Source organism: Triticum urartu, chromosome 7A (assembly GCF_056163025.1).
Source record: "Triticum urartu cultivar PI428250 chromosome 7A, HENAU_Tu73, whole genome shotgun sequence".
NCBI classification, from domain to species: Eukaryota; Viridiplantae; Streptophyta; class Magnoliopsida; order Poales; family Poaceae; genus Triticum; species Triticum urartu.
The window spans coordinates 487801829-487823053 of record NC_141879.1 but is presented as its reverse complement, the minus strand read 5'-3'; positions in this window follow the sequence as shown (position 1 = coordinate 487823053).

Genomic DNA, 21225 nt, shown 5'->3' with positions numbered 1-21225 from the left:
GATCTTGGCCTGACCTTCCGGCTATGGTAGCGGCGCAAACCCTGCTAGTAAATCGCAGACCGGCTGAGAGCTAACAGCCGGCTTTCTTCCAGCAGGTCGACGCCGTCTTCTTGTGCTTCCTTGGCCTCCGCTTCCGTGTACATGGTTACTCGAGGCGAGTCGAACTCGATGTCAGTTGGGATGACCGCCTCGGCACCATACACGAGGAAGAAAGGGGTGAAGCCGGTTGACTTGTTTGGTGTAGTGCGCAGACTCCAGAGGACAGCCGGCAGCTCATCGAGCCAACAGCCGGCTGAGCGCTCCAGAGGTACAACCAGTCGGGGCTTGATGCCGGAGAGGATGAGGCCGTTGGCTCGCTCGACCTGGCCGTTTGACTGCGGGTGGGCGACGGATGCTAAGTCCAGCCGGATACCCTGGGCTGCGCAGAAACGTGCCAAGGCTCCTTTGGCGAAATTCGTGCCATTGTCGATGATGACGCTGTGCGGCACACCGTACCGAGTTGTTATGTCCACGATGAACGTCACGGCAGTCGGCCCATTCAGCTTCTTGATCGGCTTCGCCTCAACCCACTTGGTGAATTTGTCCACGGCGACGAGCAAATGTGTCATGCCACCGCGCGCCGTCTTGAATGGGCCCACCATGTCCAGTCCCCAAATGGCAAAGGGCCAAGTGAGGGGAATGGTCTTGAGTGCCGAAGCCGGCATGTGTTGCTTGGAGCTGAAGAGCTGGCATCCCTTGCAATGCTTGACTAATTCTTTGGCGTCGTCCAAAGCAGTCGGCCAGAAGAAACCATGGCGGAAGGCTTTGGCGACAAGTGATCTTGAGGCCGCATGGTGGCCGCACTCTCCTTGGTGAATGTCTGCGAGGATTGCAATTCCCTTCTCCTGCTCGACGCATCGCTGGAGGACTCCGGTGACGCTGCGCTTGAGTAGTTCTCTATTGACGATTGTGTATGCTCCGGCTCGGCGCTGGACTTGTCTTGCTTCTGTTTCGTCAGCCGGCAGGTCTTGGTTTACTAGGAAGTTGAGGATGGACTGAGCCCATGACGGGGCCGCGACTTCTTCTACTGCCAAAGTGGCTACTGCAACCAGGGTGGGCGGGCTGGGCGGTGAGGTGCTGGAGTCAGCCGCCGGCTGTAGTGCTGGTGCAGTCCCCGGGCCGGCTACCGCAGTCCCCGAGCCGGCTACCGTAGTCGCCGGGCTGGCTACGGGGGTCTTGGGGTCGGCTACTTGATTCTTCGAGCCGGGCCTGGCCGCATCGGGGTCAGGCGGCACGAAGATGGAATTGGATTCCGGAGATGGCTTGATGGAAGGCTTGAGGAGGCGTTGTAGAGCGACGCCGGTTGGAATTGTTTGCCGGGTGGAGCCTATTCGAGCCAGGGCATCGGCTGGCTCGTTGTCGGCTCGAGGTACGTGGAGGAACTCGCATCCTTCAAAGTATCCGCTGAGTTGTTGGACCAGGAAACGGTAGCTCGCCATGTTCGCGTCCTTGGCGTCCCAGTCACCGGATGACTGCTGGACTACCAGGTCCGAGTCGCCATGACATAGGATCCGGCGAATGCCAAGTTCTTTGGCAAGCCGGAGCCCATGTATGAGCGCCTCGTACTCGGCCACATTGTTGGAGGCGGCAAAGTGGATTTGTAGCATGTATCTGAGCTTGTCGCCTTTGGGAGAGGTAAGGACGATGCCGGCTCCCAAGCCGGTGCGCATCTTGGACCCGTCGAAGTGCATGCGCCAATGGGTGGAGTCGGGAGCCGGCGGCAGGTACTGGGTCTCGGCCCAGTCGACGAGGAAGTCAGCCAGTGCTTGGGACTTGATGGCAGTGCGGGGCTGGTAGAAGATCGTGTATGGGGCCAGCTCGATGGCCCATTTCGCCACCCGGCCGAATGCATCCCGGCTGCCTATGATCTTGGCTAGCGGGGCAGTGCATACGACCGTGACGGGATGCTCTTGAAAGTAGGGCTTCAGCTTCTTGGCGGTGAAGTACATGCCGTAACACATCTTTTGGTAGTGCGGGTAGTTCTGCTTTGAGGCGGACAGCACCTCGCTCAAATAATACACCGGCCTCTGGACCGGCTGGGCTCGGCCTTCTTCCGGGCGCTGGACTACGATGACGGTGCTGACCACCCGGCTGGTTGCAGCGATGTAAAGGAGCATGGGCTCTTTCTCGGTCGGCGCCGTGAGGACAGGCGGCGTGGCCAGCATCTTCTTTAACTCGTGGAAAGCTTGGTCGGCCTGGTCGTTCCACTCGAAGTGAGTGCTCTTCTTCATGAGGCGGTAGAGGGGGAGAGCTTTCTCTCCGAGCCGGCTCATGAAGCGGTTCAAGGAGGCCAAGCACCCGGTGAATTTCTGAATGTCTCGAAGCTTGGTAGGGATCGCCATTCTCTCGATGGCCTTGATCTTCGCCGGTTTGCATTCGATGCCGCGTTCGGAGACCAGGAAGCCTAGGAGCTGGCCGGCTGGCACCCCGAACACGCATTTCTCAGGGTTGAGCTTGATTTAGAACCGGCGCAGGTTCTCAAATGTTTCCTTGAGGTCTTCCAGCAAGGTGGCACGCTTCTCCGTCTTCACCACGATGTCGTCCACGTATACGTGAGCGTTTCTGCCGAGTTGCTTGAGGAGGCACTTCTGCATGCAACGCTGAAAGGTGGCACCAGCATTTCTCAAGCCGAATGTCATAGTCAGGTAGCAGAAGGCTCCGAACGGCGTGATGAAGGCGGTCTTCAGGCGGTCATCCGGGTCTAGCTTTATCTGGTGATATCCGGAGTAAGCATCCAAAAAACTCAACAGCTCGCATCCGGCTGTGGAGTCTATCACTTGGTCTATCCTTGGCAGGGCAAAAGGATCTTTGGGGCAGGCCTTGTTGAGACTTGTGTAGTCTATACACATGCGCCACTTGTTATTCTTCTTCAGCACAAGGACCGGGTTGGCGAGCCACTCTGGAAAGAAAACTTCCATGATAAAGCCGGCCGCCAAGAGCCGGGCTATCTCCTCCCCTACAATCCTGCGTTTCTCCTCCGACAGCCGGCGAAGGGGTTGTCTGACTGGCTTTGCGTCTTCTCGAACATGTAGTTTGTGCCCGGCGAATTTCCTTGGAACACCCGGCATGTCCTTGGGGGACCACGCAAAGATGTCCCGATTCTCACGGAGGAAATCGGCAAGCTCGCCTTCCTATTTGCTGTTCAGGTTTGCCCCGATGACGGCAAACCTCTCTGGACGCTCGGGGTCAAGAGGTATCTTCTTCGTCTCCTTGGCCGGCTGGAAAGACCCTTGAGTATCATGCTCCTTGGGGTCGGGGGACACGGCCGACTGCTTGCCGGCTATGGCCACGACTCGGTCCAGCATCTTCTTCTCTTCGGCGATCACAAGGGACTCGGCCAGCCGGCTGCTGGCCGCGGTGCACTCGGAGGACTTCTTGTAGTCGCCAGCTACGGTGATGACGCCTTTGGTGCTTGGCATCTTCATCTTGAGGTATGCATAGTGGGGAACCGCCATGAATTTGGCCAAGGCAGGTCGGCCCAGCAATGCATGGTAAGGGCTCTCCAGGTCCACCACTTCAAATCAGATCGGTTCCCGGCAGAAATGCTCCTTGTCCCCAAAAAGTACATGAATCTTGATTTTGCCAATGGGGGCGCAGGACAGGCCGGGTACGATGCCGTGGAACACTGTCCGAGTGGGCGTGAGTTGTTTTGTCTTGACGTTCAACTTCTCCAGGGTGTCACGATACAAGATGTTGATGCTGCTCCCGCCGTCTATCAACAAACGAGAGAAGCGGGCGGCGCGTCTGTCCGTTGCAAGGGTGGCTTCCAGGACCAAAGCATAAGAGCCGGGAGATGGCATCACCTCCGGGTGGTCGGCCCGGCTCCAGCTGATGGGCTTTTCCGACCAATGCATGTGTCCAGCGGGGTTGGCAGCGACCACGCTGACTTCTTGGGGCTCTCGGCGTTTGCTGCGCCGGTCTTCGGGCTGGCCGGTGAAGACGACGTAGGTTGCTTGCTCATCAGGAAACTCGTCATGCACGGCTCCGACTGCGGGCCGAGCGGCCGGAGGCGGCGGAGGCGGAGGCGGCGGGCCGGCAGGCGGAGGTGGCAAGAGCCCCTTGCCTTTAGAGATTCGGGTGAGCCAGTTGCACTTCCGGGTCGTGTGGTTGGACGGCTTCACGCCGCTGTGGAACTTGCAAGGGGCGTCGAGGGTTTGCTCGTAGGAGAAGGCGGGCTGCCAAGCCGGCCTGCCGCCCTTGGGCTTCTTGGGCGCCGGTCGTTCTTCAGGCGGCGCATCTTCGACCGTGGCCACCTGCCGGCTAGCGGGAGGTGGCGCGGGGCCCTTGCGCTTGTTGTCGTTCGAGTTGGGGTGTCGGCCGGGTTCTCCAGCCGGCGTCTTGGGCGCCGGGTTGAGCACCTTTCCGGACGCGTCTACCCGAAGCTCGGTCTTCATCGAGGAGTCGGCGGTAGCGTACTTGTCCGCTATGTCCAGAAGCTCGTCGAGAGTAGCCGGCTCATCGCAGAGGAGCTTGTGCTTGAGGAGGGTGCCTTCTCGGCATCCGGCTGTGAAGTACTCTATGGCTTGTACCTCGTGCACCCCTTCACAGGAGTTGCGGAGCTCGGCCCAACGTGTGAGGTAATCGCGAGTGGACTCGGCAGGGCATTGCACGCACAAGGAAAGCTGTCTGGGCTTGGGAGCCCGCTTGTAGGTGCTGGTGAAGTTGCGGATGAAGGCTTCTGTGAAGTCTAGCCAGCTGTTGATGCTACACAGCTTGAGGCTGTTGAGCCAGGTCCGCGCCGTGCCCTGCAGCATGAGGGGCACGTACTTCACGGCGACGCACCGATTGCCATTGGCGATGCTAACTGCGGTGGAGTAGTTGATCAACCAATCTTCCGGTTTCACGGAGCCGTTGTACTTGGGCGTGTCTCTTGGGAGCGAGAACCCTTTAGGAAAGGGCTCGTCGCGGATGCGGGGGCCAAAGCAAGGCGGGCCGACATCATCTTCTTCTTCCAATGCCAGGGATCGCGCCAGGCGGTCGATCCGATGACGGGCGTCGTTCTCGCCGATTCCTTCGCGGCGGCCCAGCCGGCCGCTGAGAGTCGGGTGCGCCACTGGCGGTGAGGCGGGATATCTCTTTCCACGGGGCGGAGGCGGAGGCGGGTCGCCCCGCCACTCCATGGCTCGGGGATGACCGTCCGCGTCCCGCTCGATGGAGATCCGGGTCCGGCTGCGGCTGGTAGCCGGCTCCTTCTCGTGTTGCGCGCGGGTCTCGCTCGTAGTCGGTGTCCGGGACGTCGCGCCGTGCTCTCGGCGCGGGGGAAGGCTTTCCGCACGAGCGTCGGCTTCGTGCCGCTGCGTGGCGGCGTCAATCAACTGCTGGATGCGCCGGGTCATGTGGGGAAGGTCTTCGGCCTCCAGGCCGTCCAGCTCGTCTACGGCCGCCTGGGCGGCACGCAAGTTCTCGAGCGGAGTGGCATAGACCGGGCGGTCGACTCCCAGTGTGTCGGCGATGACGGCGCCGCGTTGCTTGACAAGGCCGGCCCGGCTTGGCCGGCCCGAGGCCGGCGTGCCGAAGGCGGCGCGGTCAGCCTCGCGCCGGTAGGCCTCAGTGAGGCGTCTTACGGAGGCCAGCCTCCGGCCCTCTGCGAGGAGGGCGAGGCGGCGTGCTTCCAGGGCTTCGTCGTCGGTGTCGGCCGGGAGGGGAGCGGACAGGTCGTGGGCCGCCGCGCGTGAGGCGTCGCGGGCGCTCTCGTCGGCCGGGCCGCCATGGCCGACAACCATCACTTCGGCGGCGACAGCATCGTGGCCGTCGGCTCGAGGAAGCGGGTCGTTGTAGATCGCGACGTTGGTGGGGAAGGCGTCGTAGGAGGCCGTGTCGGAGTCGACAGGCATCGGGTCGGTGGAACCAACCGACTCCAGGTCCGCAGCGGGCTCGCTGGAGACATGGAGCTGGCCGAGAAGGTTGGCGAGGCGGTCAGTGCCCGCATCGGAGGCGAGCTCGTCGGGGATGAAGGTCTCGTCGGGGAGATCGGCGAGGCCGCTTGCCGCGCAGATGCTGGTGACGCCTTGCAGCGCGTCGTGGCAAGCGCCATCGGGCGTGCCGGGCTGGCTACGCTCGCCGGGGAGGAAGAGGGTTCCCGTCCAGAACAGGTCTCTGGACGACGGTGCGCCTGGACCCACGGTGGGCGCCAAATGTCGGGTGGTAGGTGTGACATATGCCAACGGGTGGCTTATCTTTGTGGGAACCAGTAAGACGTCGCCGGTGCCTGGAAGCGGGATGAGGCGAAGACATGCGCGCCGGCGGATCTTACCCAGCTTCGGGGCTCTCCAAGGAGATAACACCCCTACTGCTGCTCTGCGGGGTCTCCGCATGCTCACTCGATGAATCAAGTAGCTACACAACGCTCCTTGAGCTGTTTTTGGGGGGGGGGGGGGAAGGAGGAAGAAAGGGCACGGCTAGCCTGCTTCTTCTCCTTGTATGGTGTCTAGAACTAGCAGGGGGTCGAACCCTTTGCATTTTTTAGTGAAATTTGAGAAGAGAAGAGTCAAAACTCTACGTCAGGATGCCTTACCAGAGCGATGAGGAGACTGGGAAGTAAAAAGAATTCCTAAGCTCTCCGATATACAATTCCTAAGGACTCAAAACATTTTTCTAGACACAACTCGGCTGCTAAAAGCGATCAAGCAATGGGGCTCCTAAGGTCGGGGAAGGCTCTGATACCAACTTGTAACGCCCTCGATGCGGCTATAGCTCCCACGTGTCGAGGCACGACTTAGAGACATAACCGCATTGAAAGCAATGTCGCAAGTCAGGCAATCATTACAACATCCCATGTAATACATAATAAAAGGGGGAGATAACATAGTTGGCTTACACTCGCCACGTCACATCAGAGTACATAAATAACATTCATCATACAAATCACTCATGGCCCGACTACGGCGCCAAAATAGAAAAGACCCCCAACATGCGACAAGGCCCTAAATCGATAACCCCAACTAGGCACCACTACTGATCGTCGGGAAAGGAAACATAATAACGCTGAGAGTCCTCGTCGAACTCCCACTTGAGCTCGTACTCGTCACCTGGAGCAGAATCACCCGGACCTGCATCTGGAATTATAGTATCTGTGAGCCACGGGGACTCAGCAATCTCACACCCATGCTATCAAGACTATTTAAGCTTATAGGACAGGATAAGGCAAGTATGTGGAGCTGCAGCAAGCGACTAGCATATGTGGTGGCTAACTTATCCGCAAAAGAGAGCGAGAAGAGGAGGCAAGGCGCGAGCGAGAAACTAGAGGAACAACCTGCGCAAGCATAACTCCAACACCGTGTCCACTTCCCGGACTCCGCCGAGAAGAGGCCATCACGGCAACACACGCAGTTGATTCGTTATAATTAATTAAGGTTTAAGTTATCTACAACCGGACATTAACAAATTCCCATCTGCCCATAACCGCGGGCACGGCTTTCGAAAGTTCAATCCCTGCAGGGGAGTCCCAACTTAGCCCATGACAAGCTCTCACGGTCAACGAAGGAAAAGACCTCCTCCCAAGACGTTCCGATCAGACTCGGTATCTCGGTAACTCAAGACACTTCGACAGGTTAAAACAAGACCAGCAACACCGCCCGAATGTGCCGACAAATCCCGATAGGAGCTGCACATATCTCTTTCTCAGGGCACACTCAGATTGTCCTAGGTACGGGTAGGCCAGCCCAGAGTTGCCCCTGGTGGCCACCGGTAGCTGACAGGTGGACCAACACTCAGAGGAGCACTGGCCCGGGGGGGGTTAAAATAAGATGACCCTTGAGTCTGCAGAACCCAAGGGAAAGAAAAGGCTAGGTGGCAAATGGTAAAACCAAGGTTGGGCATTGCTGGAAAAGCTTTAATCAAGGCGAAATATCAAGGGGTTCCCATTATAACCCAACCGCGTAAGGAACGCAAAATCCGGGAACATAACACCGATATGACGGAAACTAGGGCGGCAAGAGTGGAACAAAACACTAGGCGAGAGGCCGAGCCTTCCACCCTTTACCAAGTATATAGATGCATTAAGATATCATAGCAATATAGTGATATCCCAACAAGCAAAATAAAAGATGTTCCAATAGGAACGGCTCCAATCTTCACCTGCAACTAGCAACGCTATAAGAGGGGCTGAGCAAAGCGGTAACATAGCCAATCAACGGTTTGCTAGGACAATGGTAGGTTAGAGGTTCAATCATGCAATTGGGAGGCTGACAAGCAAGTGGTAGGCATCGTAGCAGTGGCAAAGCAAAAGAGCGAGCAAACTAGCATAGCAAAGATAGTAGTGATTTCGAGGGTATGATCATCTTGCCTGCACAGTTGTCAGAGTTGACTGGATCCTCACAAGCAAACTCAATGGGCTCCTCGGTAGCGAACTCGTCTCCCGGCTCTACCCAACAATACAAACAAGCAACAAGGATACAATCAACCACGTGCAAGACCAAGCAATATGAGGAAATGATGATATGCTATGCGGGATGCGATGCGGGATGCAAAATGCAAGATATGACAGGAAATGCATGAACCCGGCCTCAACTTGGAAAACCAAGTGTGCCACTGGATAGAGGGGATGAAATCGCTTGAAAACGATATAAAGATCATTGGAATCGGAGTTACGGTTTGGAAATGGCAAGCGTTTTAAGATATGGCACCGGTCTGCGATTTACAGCAAGTAGGCATCTGAATGCAACGAAATGAACATGCTACAGCCACCAAACATGAAAACAAAATACATGGCAGTGATGTACACAAGATGGTTAATAAAACACTAGCACTGAGCCATAGGAAAATTCATCCATTAAGAGGTTCAAACAAGCATGGCAAAAATGAATATGCAAAACAGATTCCAGACTTAGTGAAATTAACACTAGCCTGAAATTTCAGATCATGAAGCCCTCTTCGGAGCAGCAAAACAACATGATAGATAACCTGAACATGACAAGTAAGAACATGGCATGGAGGTACTCAACAAGCTTAACAAAAGACCCAAAGTGACCTGGGGTCAAAAGGGTTCACAAAATACTCTACCGAGCTCACGAACATAGCTCGAACACAATCAGTTTTCAGACTTAGTGAAAACTGAGACATGCTGAAATTATAGCTCACGAAGGCATGTAAATGAGCTCGATGCACTCACTACGGTGCAAGTCATGGCAAGGTAAGCATATATCCAGAAAGAAAACACAATATTCTAGCTACACATGGCAAGAACAAAGGCATAGCATGCATGGAACACTAACGGTAGCATCGGCAAAATCGCAAACAAGTTGACGATCTGCCCAAATTAACAACGAAGCAAAAGTTGAGCTCGATTGAGTCAACCTAGAGCACTCCACATATGCAAACAAAGACATGGATGGATAGAGCATAACATAAATATCAAAACTCCCTTACTGATCATCCTCAAAAGAGGCACGGATCACTAGGAAACAAGCTGGACATATAGCATCACGAACTAAAATATCCCAGACTTAGTGAAAATCACTAAGTCCCTGAAATCAGCAATCTCAGGTACCTCTCTTCGCAAGCTTGCACAAGACAACACACACATCCTAAAAATGCATGGGTGGCACCTCTGGAAAGAAGACAAAATGCTTAACAATCCATCCCAAAGGGGCACAGGCATATCATGCACGGATTAAACATGGCAAAAATGACAAAAGTGCATGATGAACTAACGGATCTGCAATTTAACTCACGAAGCCTCCTTCTAACAGCATTTAGGGCATCAAGATGAGATCAAATGCAAATGATGCAATGGAATGAAATGATGTACATGTCGAGGCGAAGATTTTGATATATTATATGCCCAAAACGGAGCTACGGATGCAAAGTTACGGGTAGTCAAAGATTGCACAAAAATTAAGGGGGGGAGAGGAAAAAGTCAACCCTCAGTTTTAGATCTCAGATCTAGGGTTTCGGGCACTGTTCACGGCGGCACTGTAGCAGCTCGGCGCCGGAGTTCGCGCTCGCCGGAGAAAGACGCCGGAGGAGAGGAGGGGCTCGCCGGCCGGGGCAGCGGCAGCGGTCGGCGGCGCCGGCGGGGGCGGCGGCGGCGGCGGCGGCGCGGCGAAGAGGCGGCGGGGCCCGAGGCGGGGCCGGGCGAGGCGGCGGGCGGCGATGGCGGCGGTGGTGGCTCCGGCCACCGGAGCCACGGGCGGCGGCGGAGGCCGGTGGCCTCGGGCGGCAGCGGTCGGTGGCGGCGGCCACCTCTGGCCCGGGAGGAGGAGGAAGGGGGCCGGCGCGCGGGCCAGGCGGGCCCGGCGGCGGCGATGTGGGCGCGGCCCACGTGGCGCGCGCGGACTGGACGGGAGGCGGCGGCGGCGGACGTTGTCCGGCCGGGGCGGACACGTCCGTCGGCGCGGTGGAGCTGTTTTTTTTTTAAAACGAGGAGGACGGGGAGGAAGACGAGATCTGAAATGGGGGGTGTATATATAGGCATAGAGGGAGCTAGGAGAGTCCAAATGAGGTGCGGTTTTTGCCCACGCGATCGTGATCGAACGCTCTAGGACATGGAGAAGAGTTTAGTGGGTTTTGGGCCAAATTTGGGGGGTGTTGGGCTGCAACACACACGAGGCCTTTTCGGTCCCTCGGTTAACCGTTGGAGTATCAAACGAAGTCCAAATGACCCGAAACTTGACAGGCGGTCTACCGGTAGTAAACCAAGGCCGCATGACAAGTCTCGGTCCAATCCGGAAATGTTTAATCCCCACACACGAAAGAAAGCTAGAAATGGCCACCGGAGGAGAACGAAGCATCGGAATGCAAAACGGACAACGGGGAAAATGCTCGAATGCATGAGATGAACATGTATGCAAAAGCACTGCACGAGATGACATGATAAGAGATGCACGGAAAAGAAAAACCCACACGGAGACAAGGACCCGAACCCGAGAAATAAATATAACTTAACACCGGAAAGGGCAAGAGTTGGATACAAATAGGGAAAGTTACATCCGGGGTGTTACAACACTCCACCACTACGAAAGGATCTCGTCCCGAGATCTAGGACTGAAAGAACTCCGGGTACTCAGAACGGAGGTGATCCTCGCGTTCCCATGTAGCTTCACGGTCGGAATGGTGAGACCACTTGACTTTGAGAAATTTGATTGACTTGTTGCGAGTCTTGCGTTCAGTCTCTTCAAGAATAGCAACTGGGTGCTCACGATAGGAGAGATCTTCTTGGAGCTCAATGTCCTCGAAGTTGACGGTGCGGTCAGGAGTCTTGAAGCACTTTCGAAGCTGAGAGACGTGGAACACACCATGAACATTGGCAAAGTTTGAAGGAAGCTCGAGCTGATAGGCGAGGTCGCCTCTCTTGCTAGCAATCTTGAAAGGTCCCACGTATCTAGGGGCAAGCTTCCCTTTGATACCGAAGCGACGAGTACCTTTCATAGGAGAGACGCGGAGGTAAACATGATCTCCGATCTCGAAAGCCAAATCACGGTGCTTACTATCATAATAGCTCTTCTGGCGGGATTGGGCTGCTTTGAGGTTATCACGAATGACTTTGCACATTTCTTCTGCTTCTGTGATTAAGTCATTACCCAGCAGCTGACGTTCACCGGTTTCAGACCAGTTGAGAGGGGTACGGCACTTCCTGCCATACAGTATTTCAAAGGGGGCCTTGCCCGAACTTGCTTGAAAACTGTTGTTATAGGAGAATTCAGCATAAGGAAGACAATCCTCCCACTTCATGCCAAAGGAGATCACACAAGCCCTGAGCATATCTTCAAGAATCTGGTTGACACGCTCGACTTGACCGCTCGTTTGAGGATGGAAAGCTGTGCTGAAGCGGATGTTGGTGCCCATGGCCTTCTGAAAAGAATCCCAAAACTTGGAGGTAAAGATGCTGCCACGGTCTGAAGAGATCACTTGAGGAATACCGTGCAGAGAGACAATGCGAGAGGTATAGAGTTCCGCCAATTGAGCTGCAGTGATCGACTCTTTGATAGGCAGAAAGTGAGCCACTTTGGTGAGCTTGTCGATGACAACAAATATAGCATCATTGCCACGCTTGGACTTTGGAAACCCAGTCACGAAGTCCATTTCAATGTGGTCAAACTTCCATTCTGGAATGGCAAGAGGTTGGAGGAGACCAGCTGGCCTTTGGTGTTCTGCCTTCACTCTTCTGCAGACATCACATTCATTCACGAATTGAGCGATCTCGCGCTTCATTCGAGTCCACCAATAAGCTTGCTTGAGATCCTGATACATCTTCGTACTACCAGGGTGGATGGAGAGGAGAGAATTGTGAGCCTCGTTCATGATCACTTTACGAAGTTCACCTTTGGGCACAACAATACGACCGTCGAAGAAGAGAGTGTCCTTATTATCAAGTCGGTAGCACTTGTACTTGGACTGACTCTTGGCAATCCCAATCTTCACCTTTTTCACCATAGCATCAAGAAGCTGTGCTTGGCAAATCTGGTCTTCTAAGGTAGGAGAGACTTGAAGGTTGGCGAGGAAACCTTGAGGAACAACTTGCAGATTCAGTTTGCGGAAAGCTTCACAAAGCTCGGGTTGATAAGGCTTGAGAATCAGACTGTTGCAATAGGCCTTTCTGCTCAAAGCGTCAGCAATCACATTGGCCTTGCCTGGAGTATACTCAATACTCGGATTATACTCTTGAATCATTTCGACCCATCGAGTTTGTCTTAGGTTGAGATTAGGCTGAGTGAAGATGTACTTGAGACTCTTGTGATCAGTGAAAATGTCCACTTTTCTTCCCAATAGAAGATGTCTCCAAGTCAAAAGAGCATGCACAACTGCCGCCAACTCGAGATCATGAGTGGGGTAGTTCTTCTCATTAGGCTTCAACTGGCGAGATGTATAAGCAACAACTTTCTTCTCTTGCATCAAAACTGCACCGAGACCTTGGAGAGAGGCATCACAAAAGACCTCGTATGGCTTGGATTCATCAGGCGGAGTCAGAACTGGAGCAGTGATCAACTTCTCTTTCAAAGTGTTGAAAGCCATATCACACTCCGGAGACCAAACGTACTTGACGTGCTTCTGAAGAAGATTCGAGAGAGGCTTGGCGATCTTAGAAAAGTTTTCAATGAATCTTCGGCAATAGCTTGCGAGACCGAGAAAACTGCGGAGTTGCTTCACGTTCTGAGGAGGTTCCCAATTCACAATTGCAGACACCTTCTCAGGATTCACGGAAATGCCCTTGGCAGAGATGATATGACCAAGATAAAGAACCTCATCGAGCCAAAATTCACACTTGGAGAACTTGGCGTAGAACTGATGTTCCCTGAGCTTATCAAGAACCAAACGCAAGTGCTTGGCATGATCTTCCTTGTTCTTCGAGAAAACCAGAATGTCATCGAGATAGACCAAAACAAAGTCATTGGTGTAGGCGTTGAAGATGAAGTTCATCATGCGAGAGAACGTCGGAGGAGCATTGGCGAGGCCAAAAGACATGACAGTGTATTCATATGAACCAAAGCTTGTTCTGAATGCTGTCTTGGGAATATCTTCTTCACGAATGCGAATCTGGTGATAACCCATACGGAGATCAAGCTTGGAGAATACTTGAGCACCCTTGAGTTGTTCGAACAGCTCATTGATGTTGGGAAGTGGGTATTTGTTCTTGATGGTCTTCTTATTCACTGGACGGTAATCAACACAAAGTCGGCTCGAACCATCCTTCTTCTTCACAAAAAGAACACCACAACCCCACGGAGAAGTACTAGGCCGGATGAGACCCAATCTTTCTTGCTCATCGAGTTGTTTCTTCAACTCCTTCAACTCTTCGGGGCCGAGCTTGTAGGGACGTTTGCACACAGGTTCCGTACCGGGCTCAAGTTCAATAACAAATTCAACCGGCCGGTTTGGAGGCATCCCTGGGAGTTCTTCTGGAAAAACGTCTTGATACTCACAAACAACCGGAATCTGCGAAATAGCATCCAATTCACCCTTCTCATTGAGAGAAAACAACCGGATGGTATTATCCCGAGCGGCAAAGACAATGACATCCTCAGACGAAAGAGTCAGTTGAATCTGCCTGGCTGCACAATCAAGCTGAGCTTTATGCTTAGAGAGCCAGTCCATCCCGAGAATAAGATCAATATCCGAGTCACCGAGAACTGTAGGAGAAGCAAGAAACTTGAACTCGCCCATCGTGATAGAAACATCTGGAACGATGGAGTTAGCCTGCATGCGCTTGCCGGGAGAGACAACTGCTAAAGGACTAGGCAAAACTTGTGAAACCAATTCATGCCTATTTGTAAACGGTCTCGAGATGAAGCAATGTGATGCACCAGTGTCAAAAAGAACTTTTGCAGGAATATCATTAACAGGAAGGTTACCCATGATCACATCTGACGAGTCCTCTGCCTGAGCTGCATTCATCAAATTGACCTTGGCGTGCTTAGGGTTATGCTTGACCACAGCTGTACTTGCCGATCTCACAGGAGGAGGAGGAGGAAGACGCCTCTGGTTGAAACACTTGTTGGCATAGTGACCCTTCTGTTGGCACTTGTTGCACGTGACCTCTGAAAGCGGACGGTGATACGGAGCACTCGATCTTGGAGCTTGAGACGAAGTCTTGTTCTGAAAGCCTGGGTTGGGTGGGTGGGAAGAACCACTGCCACCTTTGCTCTTCTGCTGATACGGCTGACGGAACGGAGGAGGAGGAAGCCAAAACTTCTGCTGCTTAGCCACTTGAGTAGAGGAAGACGGAGTAACATCTCTGACTCGCTTCCTGGAAGCATCACACCTCAACTGAGCAGCCTCTTGCTTCAGTGCCATGTTGTAGAACTCATCGTATCTCAAGGGCTCAAAGAGAACAAGAGCGAGCTGAATTTCCTCACGAAGACCACCCCTGAACTGATATATCATGCTCTTCTCATCAGGCACGTCCTTCTTGGCAAAGCGGGCAAGTTTCTGGAACAATTTGTTGTAGTCATAGACAGACAAAGAGCCTTGCTTCAGATTGCGGAATTCCTCACGCTTGCTTTCAACCACGCTCTGCGGAATGTGATGAGCGCGGAAATCTTGACGGAAATCATCCCAAGTGATCAAACGTCCACCTCTGGAATCCTTGTACTGCTGGAACCACTCTGCAGCCTGATCTTTGAGTTGGAAGGAAGCGAACTTGACAAAGTCCTCAGGCCTGACGTTGCTGCACTCGAAATGCTTACACAGATCCACAAGCCAATCGTCAGCATCGGTTGCCTCACCACAATTGCTGAAAGTCTTTGGCCCGTTAGCAAGGAACTGGTTGAGTGTAGCAAAGTGACTCTGATTGCTGCCTTGATTCCCTTGACTGCCTTGATTGCGCTCTTGGAGAATTTGCATGATCAGCTGAGTATTTGCATTAGTTGCGGCCATCACAGCTTGCCATGCCTCTGGAGGAGGTGGAGGTGGAGGTGGATCAGGATTCGGAGTCGTGCGCGTTGGAGGAGCCATCCTGAAGATGTTGACCACCATTAGCACATGACAGATAAATATTGAAGCTGAATCCAACGGAATGAAAAAATTGCAACATATAATCTTCACATCCGAACAAAATGAACGAATGCATTTCTCTTGAAGTGGTCACATATTCCTAAACTGCGAAGCCACGAAGAATCAGGTAGAAGGGGTACAACAACGAGGAATGGAATCAACATATGACGTCGAAGCAAAACGAATGCCACAACTCGAAATAAAACCAAGGGTTGGCTTGCGGAATAAGCCGGAACAAATACATGATAGAAATTTCGTCCGAAGTTTTCGTGGTGGGACCTACACGGGCTCGATCGTACAGCACCATCATGTACAAGGCAGTGCACATGACATACGAAGCGTCCCCGAGTCAGCATAGCCAAGGACTCTTTAAGACACAACGAGACCACTGTAAAATCGACCGTGAATAGGCGAACCACTAGACGTCGAACCCCAATTTCATATCATACATCTGTCGGAAAGATATCCTAAGGCTACTTGAATTCCCACCTATGAAATTTCCGAAATTTTCCCGGTTATGCAATCAGGTGTTGGGGATACAGGGGAAGCATAATATCTCACCCAAGCTAGCAAATCCTACATCCAGCTGTATCCATCCTTCAACACATAACCAAGAAACCTTCGGAAACCATCTATCTCAACCTTCGAAAAGCATCCGTTATACAAGTTATGGCGATACTCCCGAACTCCCGCCCCAGTACTGGGTGGCGTCGAGGTTATCTCACCAACGAACTGCATAAAAGAGTTTTTCGATGTCGCGCACAAATCTCAAGTATACCAGAATTGCAACGATAAAATTGTGACGACAACACCTCGGAGCTCAACTCCCCGGGACACTGCCACAACCCCTAAAGACAGGAGGCACCAAGAACAATGTTCTCGTCACAAAACCATCGGAACAAAACCAAGATACTCGCGTGATCCTAAAAAAAATTTTTAGTGAAATTTGAGAAGAGAAGAGTCAAAACTCTACGTCAGGATGCCTTACCAGAGCGATGAGGAGACTGGGAAGTAAAAAGAATTCCTAAGCTCTCCGATATACAATTCCTAAGGACTCAAAACATTTTTCTAGACACAACTCGGCTGCTAAAAGCGATCAAGCAATGGGGCTCCTAAGGTCGGGGAAGGCTCTGATACCAACTTGTAACGCCCTCGATGCGGCTATAGCTCCCACGTGTCGAGGCACGACTTAGAGACATAACCGCATTGAAAGCAATGTCGCAAGTCAGGCAATCATTACAACATCCCATGTAATACATAATAAAAGGGGGAGATAACATAGTTGGCTTACACTCGCCACGTCACATCAGAGTACATAAATAACATTCATCATACAAATCACTCATGGCCCGACTACGGCGCCAAAATAGAAAAGACCCCCAACATGCGACAAGGCCCTGAATCGATAACCCCAACTAGGCACCACTACTGATCGTCGGGAAAGGAAACATAATAACGCTGAGAGTCCTCGTCGAACTCCCACTTGAGCTCGTACTCGTCACCTGGAGCAGAATCACCCGGACCTGCATCTGGAATTATAGTATCTGTGAGCCACGGGGACTCAGCAATCTCACACCCATGCTATCAAGACTATTTAAGCTTATAGGACAGGATAAGGCAAGTATGTGGAGCTGCAGCAAGCGACTAGCATATGTGGTGGCTAACTTATCCGCAAAAGAGAGCGAGAAGAGGAGGCAAGGCGCGAGCGAGAAACTAGAGGAACAACCTGCGCAAGCATAACTCCAACACCGTGTCCACTTCCCGGACTCCGCCGAGAAGAGGCCATCACGGCAACACACGCAGTTGATTCGTTATAATTAATTAAGGTTTAAGTTATCTACAACCGGACATTAACAAATTCCCATCTGCCCATAACCGCGGGCACGGCTTTCGAAAGTTCAATCCCTGCAGGGGAGTCCCAACTTAGCCCATGACAAGCTCTCACAGTCAACGAAGGAAAAGACCTCCTCCCAAGACGTTCCGATCAGACTCGGTATCTCGGTAACTCAAGACACTTCGACAGGTTAAAACAAGACCAGCAACACCGCCCGAATGTGCCGACAAATCCCGATAGGAGCTGCACATATCTCTTTCTCAGGGCACACTCAGATTGTCCTAGGTACGGGTAGGCCAGCCCAGAGTTGCCCCTGGTGGCCACCGGTAGCTGACAGGTGGACCAACACTCAGAGGAGCACTGGCCCGGGGGGGGTTAAAATAAGATGACCCTTGAGTCTGCAGAACCCAAGGGAAAGAAAAGGCTAGGTGGCAAATGGTAAAACCAAGGTTGGGCATTGCTGGAAAAGCTTTAATCAAGGCGAAATATCAAGGGGTTCCCATTATAACCCAACCGCGTAAGGAACGCAAAATCCGGGAACATAACACCGATATGACGGAAACTAGGGCGGCAAGAGTGGAACAAAACACTAGGCGAGAGGCCGAGCCTTCCACCCTTTACCAAGTATATAGATGCGTTAAGATATCATAGCAATATAGTGATATCCCAACAAGCAAAATAAAAGATGTTCCAATAGGAACGGCTCCAATCTTCACCTGCAACTAGCAACGCTATAAGAGGGGCTGAGCAAAGCGGTAACATAGCCAATCAACGGTTTGCTAGGACAATGGTAGGTTAGAGGTTCAATCATGCAATTGGGAGGCTGACAAGCAAGTGGTAGGCATCGTAGCAGTGGCAAAGCAAAAGAGCGAGCAAACTAGCATAGCAAAGATAGTAGTGATTTCGAGGGTATGATCATCTTGCCTGCACAGTTGTCAGAGTTGACTGGATCCTCACAAGCAAACTCAATGGGCTCCTCGGTAGCGAACTCGTCTCCCGGCTCTACCCAACAATACAAACAAGCAACAAGGATACAATCAACCACGTGCAAGACCAAGCAATATGAGGAAATGATGATATGCTATGCGGGATGCGATGCGGGATGCAAAATGCAAGATATGACAGGAAATGCATGAACCCGGCCTCAACTTGGAAAACCAAGTGTGCCACTGGATAGAGGGGATGAAATCGCTTGAAAACGATATAAAGATCATTGGAATCGGAGTTACGGTTTGGAAATGGCAAGCGTTTTAAGATATGGCACCGGTCTGCGATTTACAGCAAGTAGGCATCTGAATGCAACGAAATGAACATGCTACAGCCACCAAACATGAAAACAAAATACATGGCAGTGATGTACACAAGATGGTTAATAAAACACTAGCACTGAGCCATAGGAAAATTCATCCATTAAGAGGTTCAAACAAGCATGGCAAAAATGAATATGCAAAACAGATTCCAGACTTAGTGAAATTAACACTAGCCTGAAATTTCAGATCATGAAGCCCTCTTCGGAGCAGCAAAACAACATGATAGATAACCTGAACATGACAAGTAAGAACATGGCATGGAGGTACTCAACAAGCTTAACAAAAGACCCAAAGTGACCTGGGGTCAAAAGGGTTCACAAAATACTCTACCGAGCTCACGAACATAGCTCGAACACAATCAGTTTTCAGACTTAGTGAAAACTGAGACATGCTGAAATTATAGCTCACGAAGGCATGTAAATGAGCTCGATGCACTCACTACGGTGCAAGTCATGGCAAGGTAAGCATATATCCAGAAAGAAAACACAATATTCTAGCTACACATGGCAAGAACAAAGGCATAGCATGCATGGAACACTAACGGTAGCATCGGCAAAATCGCAAACAAGTTGACGATCTGCCCAAATTAACAACGAAGCAAAAGTTGAGCTCGATTGAGTCAACCTAGAGCACTCCACATATGCAAACAAAGACATGGATGGATAGAGCATAACATAAATATCAAAACTCCCTTACTGATCATCCTCAAAAGAGGCACGGATCACTAGGAAACAAGCTGGACATATAGCATCACGAACTAAAATATCCCAGACTTAGTGAAAATCACTAAGTCCCTGAAATCAGCAATCTCAGGTACCTCTCTTCGCAAGCTTGCACAAGACAACACACACATCCTAAAAATGCATGGGTGGCACCTCTGGAAAGAAGACAAAATGCTTAACAATCCATCCCAAAGGGGCACAGGCATATCATGCACGGATTAAACATGGCAAAAATGACAAAAGTGCATGATGAACTAACGGATCTGCAATTTAACTCACGAAGCCTCCTTCTAACAGCATTTAGGGCATCAAGATGAGATCAAATGCAAATGATGCAATGGAATGAAATGATGTACATGTCGAGGCGAAGATTTTGATATATTATATGCCCAAAACGGAGCTACGGATGCAAAGTTACGGGTAGTCAAAGATTGCACAAAAATTAAGGGGGGGAGAGGAAAAAGTCAACCCTCAGTTTTAGATCTCAGATCTAGGGTTTCGGGCACTGTTCACGGCGGCACTGTAGCAGCTCGGCGCCGGAGTTCGCGCTCGCCGGAGAAAGACGCCGGAGGAGAGGAGGGGCTCGCCGGCCGGGGCAGCGGCAGCGGTCGGCGGCGCCGGCGGGGGCGGCGGCGGCGGCGCGGCGAAGAGGCGGCGGGGCCCGAGGCGGGGCCGGGCGAGGCGGCGGGCGGCGATGGCGGCGGTGGTGGCTCCGGCCACCGGAGCCACGGGCGGCGGCGGAGGCCGGTGGCCTCGGGCGGCAGCGGTCGGTGGCGGCGGCCACCTCTGGCCCGGGAGGAGGAGGAAGGGGGCCGGCGCGCGGGCCCGGCGGCGGCGATGTGGGCGCGGCCCACGTGGCGCGCGCGGACTGGACGGGAGGCGGCGGCGGCGGACGTTGTCCGGCCGGGGCGGACACGTCCGTCGGCGCGGTGGAGCTGTTTTTTTTTTAAAAACGAGGAGGACGGGGAGGAAGACGAGATCTGAAATGGGGGGTGTATATATAGGCATAGAGGGAGCTAGGAGAGTCCAAATGAGGTGCGGTTTTTGCCCACGCGATCGTGATCGAACGCTCTAGGACATGGAGAAGAGTTTAGTGGGTTTTGGGCCAAATTTGGGGGGTGTTGGGCTGCAACACACACGAGGCCTTTTCGGTCCCTCGGTTAACCGTTGGAGTATCAAACGAAGTCCAAATGACCCGAAACTTGACAGGCGGTCTACCGGTAGTAAACCAAGGCCGCATGACAAGTCTTGGTCCAATCCGGAAATGTTTAATCCCCACACACGAAAGAAAGCTAGAAATGGCCACCGGAGGAGAACGAAGCATCGGAATGCAAAACGGACAACGGGGAAAATGCTCGAATGCATGAGATGAACATGTATGCAAAAGCACTGCACGAGATGACATGATAAGAGATGCACGGAAAAGAAAAACCCACACGGAGACAAGGACCCGAACCCGAGAAATAAATATAACTTAACACCGGAAAGGGCAAGAGTTGGATACAAATAGGGAAAGTTACATCCGGGGTGTTACAGCCCCGGGCCTGGTCAGCGGCTGGTCACTGTGGCTTCATCTTGTTGACGTGAGCTTCATCGTGGTAAGCGCGGTCACAGTGCCGCCGCCTGTCGGACGATCGCTGTAGCCTTACCGCGTCTTGTCTCCTTAATGGGGCGTCTTCTTCGAGGGAGGCAGCGAGCCGGCTGCGGGGAGCCTGCTCCGTCTTGGGCCGGCTGGTTGGAAGCGTGGCCGCCTTCGGCCGTCTCTCTGCGCAAAGGGGCCCACCGCCTGTGGGCCGCGCTGGCGGCCCGTCGTGGGTGAGGCCAGGGTCAACATGGCAACAGTGCTGCGCCGGACGGGTCATGCCTACCCCGTACGGCGCACTGTGCCAGG